The sequence below is a fragment of the Camellia sinensis genome, chromosome 14, assembly GCF_055761805.1.
Source record: "Camellia sinensis isolate YWXY chromosome 14, ASM5576180v1, whole genome shotgun sequence".
Classification (NCBI taxonomy): domain Eukaryota; kingdom Viridiplantae; phylum Streptophyta; class Magnoliopsida; order Ericales; family Theaceae; genus Camellia; species Camellia sinensis.
In genome coordinates this window covers 91,447,318-91,458,533 of record NC_138974.1, presented here as the reverse complement: position 1 = coordinate 91,458,533, position 11,216 = coordinate 91,447,318, and the positions used below count along the sequence as shown (strand labels likewise).

The window sequence follows — 11,216 nt, the reverse complement described above, 5'->3', positions numbered from 1 at the left end:
AAACGAATGTTAATTGTGAATATGAAATGTGTCATATGTCACATGTATGATATATGTGGAAAATGTTAGTTGTTTTATAGTAAGGAAATGTTGAGTATCGTGGAAACCTTGTATATCGAGACATCACTGCAACAAAATGCACCTTTGGCGACCAAAATTGGCGACTAAAAAAAATTTAGTCGCCAAAAGTTATGGAATTGGCGACCAACATTTTTTTAGTCGCCAAAAGTAAAATATTTAGCTACTAATGTTTTTTAGTTGGGGTATATTCATTATTGGCGACTAAAAAAAAATTAGTCGCTAAAAATTCCAGAATTGGCGAAAAAAAAACTTAGTTGCTATATATTGACTTTTGGCTACTAAAATATTTAGTCGCCAAATGGAAAATAAAAAAATTATTTTTTCTCTTTGGTGACTAAACTTACTTTCAGCGACAAAAAAAAAAATTAGTCGTCGTATATTGATTTTTTGGCTACTAAAATATTTAGTCGCCGAATGAAAAATAAAAAAATTATTTTTTCTCTTGGCGACTAAAAACTTACTTTCAGTGACAAAAAAATTATTTTAGTCGCCTTTAGCTGACTTTTTCCTACTAAAATGTTTAATCGTCAATTGTTATTAAAATTTTTAAAGAAAGATTTTGAATTTTTGACGGGGTCCTTACTTAATTAACGATGAAGCTACATTTTAGTCGGGGAAAATAAGTTAACAAGGATGTAAAACGAATGGCTAAGATCACTTGAAGAACCAACGAATAGAGATCAATACCTCACCAATAAAATATTAGGGTAAGTGAAGAGAAAAAGAAAAGATGAAGGGTTGAGTCCTGCTGCGTCGCCATTCCGCCGTCGCTCCTCCTCACGTTCGCCGGCAACTGGAGCACCTCCTTCTCCTCCGCCATCGCCATCGTGACTGCTACGATCACCACTGTCGCCGCTACCATCTCCGTCGCTACCCTCTTTTCACGCCGTCGCCTCCCCCTCTTCTACCGATCTTCACAGATCCACCACCACCGCCGCGAGATCCAAAGGCTTCATCGCTGAGAAGAGACTCCATTGATGCTCCATATCATGTATGTTTTCTCTCTCTCTCTATATATATATATATAGATGTTTCATGGAAATGGAGTCAATATAGTGGCATCTGATAGTCTAGCAGCTTTGTAGGCTATGGAAAAGAATGGAATGGAAGGAATTGTGAGGGTTGAGAGGTTTGTTTGACATTATACATGTGGTATTTGTCAATTCCTTTATAAGTGGTGTCATTGTACCTTAAAGCACAAGATTCTGCTACACCACCATACCACACATATTAATATTGAATTACCAATTCCCCCCTGCCTCCTCCCTTGAGGTACGGCTGGTGGTGGCAATTCAAAACCCAAAGCAAACATTTTCGGAATCCTTGTTTTGGCATTGGGAATATTTGACACCATACAGCTTAATTGCATTTGCTTTGCTAATTTGTTGATCCACTAGCAGATTTTTACAAATTCTACCATCCTATTCTTGATTAATAAAAAATGAAAACCATTTAGCGTAGGCATGAGAAAATATGCTTTTTGGTTTTCCTGGCCTCCCAAATATTAAGAGTTAGATTAGTGGGATACTTCTGTCAAATTTGTTTTTTTGTTTTCCTTGCCTTCCAAATTCTTCTTCAAATCTTTAATCCAACTCTTCCTACAAGTTTTTTATTCAAAAACACTTTAAATATACGCATTGATATGTTAATGCATATTAAATTAGGATTAGGATAGGTAAAAGCACATGAAAATAATAGTTTTATATTCATCTCAAGTATATTGATGAAATATTTGAGCATTCCTCTAAAGTTATAATAATACCTAATTGTGTAAATTATGTTGATATTTTTATATTTCAGTCCTTATGTCATTTTGGTATTTATAATTTCAGTCTTTATAATTTCAATTGGCTCAATTGACTCAGGATTCATGATTTTGTTTCATTGATTAAGTTGTTAGTGTTTTTTGATTGATTAAAATGTAATCGGTGTTATCAATTTGATCAAAATTGACACAAAATTTAAAATTAATGGTCAAAATCGATCTAATTGAAATTACAGATACTAAAATTACACAATGAGCAAAACGCAAAGATTATAAATATAATTTTTCAAATGAATTTGAAATCATGAGATGAGAATAAAAATTTATGATTGTATAAAAAATAATGGATATAAAACTTTATTTTAATGAAAAATGTTCAATATGTTAGCTAGGACTATATAGTCTATTGTGACTTCCTCACACTCCTTTTTATTCTTATGTTCTATTTATAAAAGTTGAACAATGCTTAAAGAATTTAGCTACATTAACAAGATGACTGTAGAGTCATAAATAACCACCACAACCATGCTTCTTAAAATATAAAGATATTAAATTTTCATGACAAATGTAAACTTAAAATATATATACTAAAGCCTTTTAAGCCAAAACAAGAATAATGAAATGTCATTAGTTATAATGTGAGAAGTTTCTAAGTCTTATATTAAGCTAGTTGTGAAATTTTTGTATAAGATCAAAGGAATAGAGAAAATGTCAAGTTAATAAAGGAATTCTTATCTAGAACTAATCAAGAGGCTGGGTGAACTGTAAATACTTGAACTTGAGTTTGAATCTCTCATGATGTCATTAGAGGTTTGTCTGATTCTTAATTTTAGGGTTTCTAGTAATTAGTTATCGATTGTCCAAATATGAGGTAATTTGAATCCAATTAGACTAGGCTGGACTGGGCACAAAATATCCTGAATTATCAACCAAGAAAAAAAAATTACTAAACAAAACTATTAGGTGAGATTAATTAGATGAATATTTTTTTCCCTTTTTACTTTGTTATAAGTTGTATATTTAATAATTTAGAAATTACAAAGTATGATTAAAGCTCATCGTATAAATTTTTAAGTTGTGAGTTTTAAACTAAGGAGTTTGTACCTAAGTTATATGTATACATATATGTATCCATATATGTATTATTAAAAATTGATAAAAATTGATATAATATAAGGGCAGCATGGTTAATATGTTGATATAGCACATTCTGTGGTGTTAATAAATGTCTTTGAATGCGATACATGCCTAAAAATAACACTGTTCAGTTCCACTTCATCTATTGCTTTTGACTTTGAATATTACCATCCAAGGCAAGGCTCATCATGCTCAAAATATTACACTTAAAAAAAATAAAATAATAATAAAATGATGAATATCCATACATATCATCATATGTGCCTTGTTAAGTTTTGAATAGTGGCACCTGGTATGTCTGTCTCACACACACACACACACACACACAAACACAAACACACACACACACACGATATACATTGTCTCAAACAAATTTCGCTCTCTTTCGACACTACCAAGCCTCACCCCGCTCACCATCATTGTTGGCCATTGGCGAGAGAGACCGTCGCATACATTGCTAGATCCTTAAAAAAGGGTCAGTCATGTCCAGGCTTCTTGATATCTGGACGTCTTTAATCTGGTAATGTGCATAGTCAGCCCCCTATTCATAGATAATCCTCTTCTCCCGAGGTAGTTAAGTTCCATTAAGTGGCTTTTAACTCTTAGCTCTCAAGTTTTGATCTACCACTCCCAAGATGTAGTTTAAAGTTTAGCTTATATAGCTAAATACTGATCAGTATAATATTGTGCTGCTTATCAGGTTGGGGTGAATACTATACTGGGATCTGCAACGCCGTCTCTATCAGTAAAACTCAAGCAAGCTTTCAGTTTTGGTTCAAAGGATGCTTTTATAATTAAGAGCCAGGAGCTGCGCGTGACTCTTTTGTTTTTTATCAGATGCTCATGACCATAATTTGCCTAACTTGTATCCAAATGATCTTGTCAATTGCCTTGATGCAAGAACTCAAGTTTGATCAAGAAAATGATGTCCATTTCTTGGATGCATGGTCAAAGAGTGTTAACGTAGGCAATTTTGTTTTTGTATTTGAGGTAATTGTATTTATTATTGTCATTTCCTACTGATCTAAAGATCCCCATGTTTTTCGTCTCCCTACTGATTTTTTTTTAGGTTTGTGATTAAGACTTTTCAAACTTCGAATGTGATATTTGATGTGAAAAAATGCTTCTATTACAATCAAAATAAATACGACTTATTGATCTTTATGTGTTATTTTTCTGTATTAATGTTGTTATTCATTATATTTTTTTACTTCAACAGATTAAAATTTGCATCATGCTATGTTTTTTCTTCAGGCTAGATTTAGCTAGAGAGACTGCTCTTTCGTTATCAGCAAACCATCTACAGAAGCTGCGTTTATCATTTCAATTGACCACTCCACTTGGGCATCCATCTGAACCACTTCAAGTTTGTATTTTGACTTTGGTTTGTCTCTTTAATAATGTTGCTTCTTATATCAAGGTTGTTGAGAACTTTGTTTGCCTGCAGCCTTTTCTCAAGTTGAAAAATGAGACCAAAGTTGAGCACATCTTTGTCTTGGGGAGCTATGGTGAACAGTTTGACATAACACTAGTAAGCTCCTCTGATCAATCAAATCTTAAATTTCATTTCCTTCTTGTTAGGATCTATAGAAGGTGATCAATTTAGCAACTCATAGATCTATAGAACTTTGTAACAAGCTTCATCATGGGTTTATTGATATGTTGCAATGCAATCTAGTATGATATACTAACCTTAAAAGAAAATTAATTATGAATTCAACAAGATAGTTACCTGTTAGTGATGGTTAGATATAGTAGTTTCCTTATAAATGTGGCTTTGGTCTTGTAGGATTTTCTCGGACTGGTTAAGAAGTTTTTCTATCTTTCCGATAGAACTATACAAAAAATATGAATAAAATGCTTTATGGCATATTGTGCATACCATTCTATTCTAGAAAATAAATGAAATTTGTTAAGAAATAGGAATATTTTGAAATGTACTTGGATATCAGGTTAAATTAAAGGAATTGGATACCTAGAGACAAACCTATGTAGCTTTCTTTATTAAAATTTATTCAAACAATGGCGTTAAGAAGGCGAAAATTCTAAACAGCCCCCAAACAACCGTGTGACTGTCACGGACAGCTTCCTCATGACAAATAGGACTTGTGGCAAATGACGGAACGTAATTCGAACCCATAGGTAGAGAGTTAGAGCTGAATATGTCCTAAACTTAGTTGAAAAAGGGCGTTTCAGGGGCGAAAATTCTAAACAGCACCCAAATTCTAAACAGCACCCGAATGACCGTGTGACTGCCACAAAAAGCTTTCCATGACAAATAGGACTTGTGACAATAGACAGAACGTAATTCGGACCCATAGGTAGAGACTTAGAGCCGAATACGTCCTAAACTTAGTTGAAAAAGGGCATTTCGGGGAAAAAAATTCTAAACAGCCCTCGAATGACCGTGTGACTCTCATAGACAGCTTCCCTATTACAAATAGGACTTGTGACAATTGACGGAACGTAATTCGGACCCATAGGTAGAGAGTTAGAGCCGAATATGTCCTAAACTTAGTAGAAAAAGGGCATTTCAGGGGTGAAAATTTTAAACAGCCCCTGAACGACCTTGTGACTCTCATGGCCAGCTTTCCCATGACAAATAGGACTTGTGACAACTGACGGAACGTAATTCGGGCCTACAGGTAGAGAGTTAGAGCCGAATATGCCTTAAACTTAGTCGAAAAAGGGCGTTTCGGGGGCAAAAATTCTAAACAGTCCCTGAATGACCGTGTGACTCTCACAGACAGATTTTCCATGACTAATAGGACTCATGACAACTGATGAAACGTAATTCAGACCCATAGGTAGACAGTTAGAGCCGAATAAGTCCTAAACTTAGTCGAAAAAGGGCGTTTCAGAGGCAAAAATTCTAAACAGCCCCCGAACGACCGTGTGACTATCACGGACAGCTTCCCCATGACAAATAGGACTTGTGGCAACTGACGGAACGTAATTCGGACCCATAGGTAGAGAGTTAGAGCCGAATATATCCTAAACTTAGTCGAAAAAGGGCATTTTGGCGGCGAAAATTCTAAACAGCCCCCAAACGATCGTGTGACTCTCACGGACAGCTTCTCCATGACAAATAAGACTTGTGACAACTGACGGAACGTAATTCAGACCCATAGGTAGAGAGTGGAATATGCCTTAAACTTACTCGAAAAAGAGCTTTTTGGGGGCAAAAATTCATAACAGCCCCCGAACGATCGTGTGAATCACACGGATAGCTTCGCCATGAAAAATTGGACTTGTGAGAACTGATGGAACGTAATTTGGACCCCTAGGTTGGGAGTTAGAGCCGAATACGCTTTAAACGTAGTCGAAAAAAAGCGTTTTGGGGGCGAAAATTCAAAACAGTCTTGAACGACCGTGTGGCTCACACGGATAGCTTCAACATGATAAATAGGACTTGTGAGAATTGACGGAACGTAATTCGGACCCATAGGTAGAGACTTAGAGTCGAATATGTCCTAAACTTTGTTTAAAAAGGACGTTTCGAGGGCGAAAATTCTAAACAGCCCTTGAACAACTGTGTGACTCTCACAGACAGCTTTCCCATGACAAATAGGACTTGTGACAACTGACGGAATGTAATTCGGACCCATAGGTAGAGAGTTAGAGCCGAATACGTCCTAAACTTAGTCGAAAAAGGGTGTTTCGAGGGTGAAAATTCTAAACAGCCCTCGAACGACTGTGTGACTCTCACGGATAGCTTTTTCATGACAAATAAGACTTGTGACAACTGATGGAACGTAATTCGGACCCGTAGGTAGAGAGTCATAGTGGAATACGCCTTAAACTCACTCGAAAAAGAGCTTTCCGGTGGAAAAAATTCATAACAGCCCCCAAACGACCGTGTGGCTCACACGGATAGCTTCGCCATGACAAATTGGACTTGTGAGAACTGAAAAAACGTAATTTGGACCCCTAGGTTGGGAGTTAGAGCTGAATACGCTCTAAACGTAGTCGGAAAAGGGCTTTTTGGGGCAAAAATTCAAAACAGTCCCAAACGACCGTGTGACTCACACAGACAGTTCCCCCATGACAAATAAGACTTGTGACAACTGACGAAATGTAATCCGCACCCATAGGTTGGGAGTTAAAAAGCGACAACTTTATGAAAATAACATCTACATATTCTAATAATTGCCTTTATATATTTATAGGATAAAGAAATTACATATTCCATTGTTTGTACAGTTAGTTGGAATAAATATTGCATGATACACACACACACACACACACACACACATATATATATATACTTTCTTTTATTTCCAAGAAGACATTTCTCGATTGTTCTACCTTAAATGCATGTTAGAACATGTTCTATATGGCTTACTGACTTGATATTTTGTAACCAATTCTAATGTTTCATTTTTTGTTTTTCTTTGTAGATGGCTTTGTTGCATAGACTTATGGATAATCCATATTGGTGTATGGAGAAGAATTTTCACTTTTGTGTAGAACTAATATAAAACTTTTGTCGTCCTCAACTTTTGTGTAGTTCATTATTACTAATACAGAAAACTTTTGGCAATCAACAGATAATGACTGTCATGGTACATAGATCACCTTCTGTCGTGGTACATATATACCATTTGTCGGCGTACATATAGGACATTTTGTCATAGTCTATAGAAAACTTTTGTCGTGGTACATATATCACCTTTTGTTGTCGTATAGATTACGATGGTAATTTGTACCATGCCAAATGATAATTTCGCTTGGTAGTAAATGTATTTTTTGTATACGGAGGGCTTTGATTTTTGTATGATATATTTTGTATGGAATTATTATTTTAGTTTGGACAATAGTTGATTTGTATGGATTCTTACATTTAAAGTTATTTATTTTTGGTATATGGATGCAAATTGTGGAATGATTGATAGTATGTATCATTTTGTTTGTATACGTATTACAGGTTGCATTGAATATAGACAGGTTTTGAAGAAATTATAATTTTGCGATAAAACATAATATCATATTTTTGGCGACTAAACAATTTATAGCTAAAAAGAAATTAGGAAAAGACATTTGGCGACTAAAAGTTTTGTAGTAAAAAAAAAAAAAAAAAGACATTTGGTGACTAAAAGTTTAGTAGCCAAAAAAAAAAAAAAATAGACATTTAGCGATTAAAAGTTTAATAGCCAAAAGAAAATCAAACACTTGGCGACTAAAATATTACGTAACTAAAAACAAAAAACTAAAGGATAAAAAACTTTTGCCGACTAAAAATTTAGTAGCCAAAGATGTGGGACTTTCGGCGACTAAATTTTTAGTAGCCAAAAGAAGAACTCTTTGTTGACTAAAATTTTAATAGCTAAAAATGTGGAACTTTAGGCGACTAAAAGTTTGTTCACCGAAAAGGGTCTAATTTAATTTAATGTCCAACCTTTTGGCGACTAAAATTTTAGTCGGGAATTGTATACATATGGCGACTAAAATAATTTTAGTCTCTGATTACCTTTACCAATAATTTTTTGGAGACTACTTTTGCGACCAAATAATTTAGTCGCTAAAACCATTCGGTGACTAAAAGTTAACTTTTGGCGACTAAAAATTTAGTTGCCAAAAGTGAAAATTCTTGTAGTGCATATAAACATAGATTGCATTAGCATTTCATTCACTTGCATAGTTTTTGATATTTAATATTATGGCTATGGTTGGAAATTGATTTATTGTCTTTGAGAAAACAATTGATGACCTTGGAAATGTTTTGGGTAAATACATTTGGTAAGTCCAGATAAGGGGTGTAATATGATATTATTTAAGTTGGTCTGAGTGTCCAGGGTGAAAAACCGAAAACACATGCAGAGTAGGTACCACGTGCCTTCTAGTTATAAGCCGATAAAATAAGGATTGGTAGTGCTTGTTATGCTTAGTTGCAGACACCAGTTTAGGAATTACCTGAGTTGTTGGGTATACTTCCTTCTTGGAGTATGAGACCCAATTGATTTATTAGATATTTAGTTTGGTTTGGTGTTGGTTATAATTATTTTTAATATATTATACCCAACTTTTGGAGGCCCAATAGGTATTTTATAATCAATTTGGTAGTAACTAGGGTTAAAAAGCTCAAGAATTAATAATATATATATATATTGTTTCTTCCAAAAAGAGCAGTTGCTTTTGGTAGAGTAGTAGCAACATTATTTTTGGTGGTGTTCATGTGTTGATAAACAAGCAATAGTGTGGCTGCTGATTCATATTTGGTGAGATGGTGCTTGATCAATTCGGTGGGTTTTGTTCTCGAAGCACAGTTTGGAGCTTTGTTGTTGACAACTTCAACTTAGAAGGTGTTGATTTGGGTTATTATTTTGGGTCTTCTTCAACTCTATTTCGAAGACTTTTGTTCGTCTATTTGGTGAAGTCTTTCCTCTTGTTTATTTGTGATTATTTGGAATTTACCTAAGGGTGGCTTTGTGAGACCATTCGTGCCTTGTTTGTAACTGTTTGGAAACTCTTTGGTTGATAGTGGAATCGAATTTCGATCCCGTAGACGTACCTCACATTGAGGGAACCACGTAAAATTCCTGTGCCATTGGTGATTTAATTTTTCCGTATTAGTTTTTATTCCTATTGATTGATTTACTTGTGAAAAATCATATATTTTCTCTAACAACTGGTATCAGAGCTTACAGTTTATTTGGGTTTATTTATTTGTGTAAATCAATGGAGGGAAATGTGGGTCGTATGTCTAGCTTCAATAGAAGCAATTGGGTAACTTGGAAAACTAAAATGGAGGACCTATTATTTTGTAAAGATTTGCGTGGGCCTATTGAGGGTGATAGTGGAAAACCCGAGGGTATGAAAGATGATGAATGGATGAGGCTTAATCGAAAAGTCATTGGTGTTATTCGTCAATGAATTGATGACAGTATGTTTCATCATGTTGCTACTGAAACTTCAACACATGATTTATGGAAAAAATTAGAAGGCTTTTATGACAAAAAATCAGCCACAAATAAAACCTTTCTGTTTCGAAGGTTGGTTAATTTAAAATATAAAAATGACAGCCCTATTCTGGAACATTTGAATGAAATGAAGAATATTGTTAACCAACTTGCTTCTATGAAAATTGTTTTTGATGATAAATTGTAGGCTTTGATGCTACTTACTTCTCTACCCGAAGGTTGGAAGACTTTGGTTATAATGATTAGTAATTCGGCACCCGATGGAATTGTCACAATGAGCCAAGTCACTAGTAACTTGTTGAATGAAAAAACTAGAAGAAAATCAGCGGGTTCCTCTCATTTAAAAGCATTTGCAGTGAGAGGCTAAAGCAAAATAAGGGGAAGGAGTAAGACTCCTCATGGTTGTGATCAAAGCCGTGACAAATCAAGAGATGGTTCTTTTTCAAAGAAAGAAATTGAGTGCTATAATTGCCATTAGAAAGGGCACATGAAGCAGGAATGTCGAAAGCTCAAGAATAAGGAGAAAATGTGTGACAAAAGTATAGATAAGAAGCAAGAAGATACAACGGCGATTATTACCGATAATCTCATGGTCGTTTGTGAAAATGATTGTATCAATTTTGTAGGCCAAGAGAGCAATTGGGTGATTGATTCTGGTGCTTCTTTTCATGTGACTTCTTGAGTTGAGTTCTTCACTACCTACACTAAAGGAGATTATGGTTCTGTTCGAATGGGTAATGAAGGTTTGTCCAAGATTATTGGTATGGGTGATGTTTACTTGGAAATAAATTTGGGCTGCAAGTTGTTGCTTAAAGATGTGAGGCATGTTCTTGACATTCGCCTCAATTTGATCTCTATTGGGAAGCTAGATAATGAAGGCTACAATAACAAATTTGGTGATGGAATATGGAAGCTCACAAAGGGTTCTTTGGTGGTGGTTAAGTGCAAGAAGACTCATACACTTCATTCGATAAAAAGGAAAAATTTGTAAAGGTGTTGTCAATGCACTTGAAGATAATACTTCTACCGAATTGCGGCACAAGCGGCTTGGGCACATAAGTGAAAAAGGGCTACAAGTTTTGTTCAAGAAAGAGCTTCTATCCAGTTTGAAAGGTACACATTTTAAAACTTGTGTTCATTGTTTGGGGGGTAAACAACATAGAATTTCTTTTCATAAAAATGCTGCTTTTAGAAAAGAAAATATTTTGGAGTTGATTCAGTTGGATGTTTGTGGTCATTTAAAAGTTAGAACACATAGTGGTGCACTTTATTTTGTTATTTTCATTGATGATTATTCAAGAAAAGTTTGGGCT

General features: G+C 34.8%; 1 long non-coding RNA gene across 1 annotated transcript; it reads left to right on the top strand.

Annotated features, from left to right (window-relative positions):
- The first annotated feature begins 693 nt into the window (after positions 1–693).
- LOC114284380 (uncharacterized) lies at positions 694–7,848 on the top strand. The gene is made up of 5 exons (XR_014350872.1): positions 694–1,072; positions 3,684–3,973; positions 4,238–4,349; positions 4,431–4,514; positions 7,384–7,848. It is a non-coding gene; the product is annotated as an uncharacterized LOC114284380 (long non-coding RNA).
- The last annotated feature ends 3,368 nt before the right edge of the window (positions 7,849–11,216 follow it).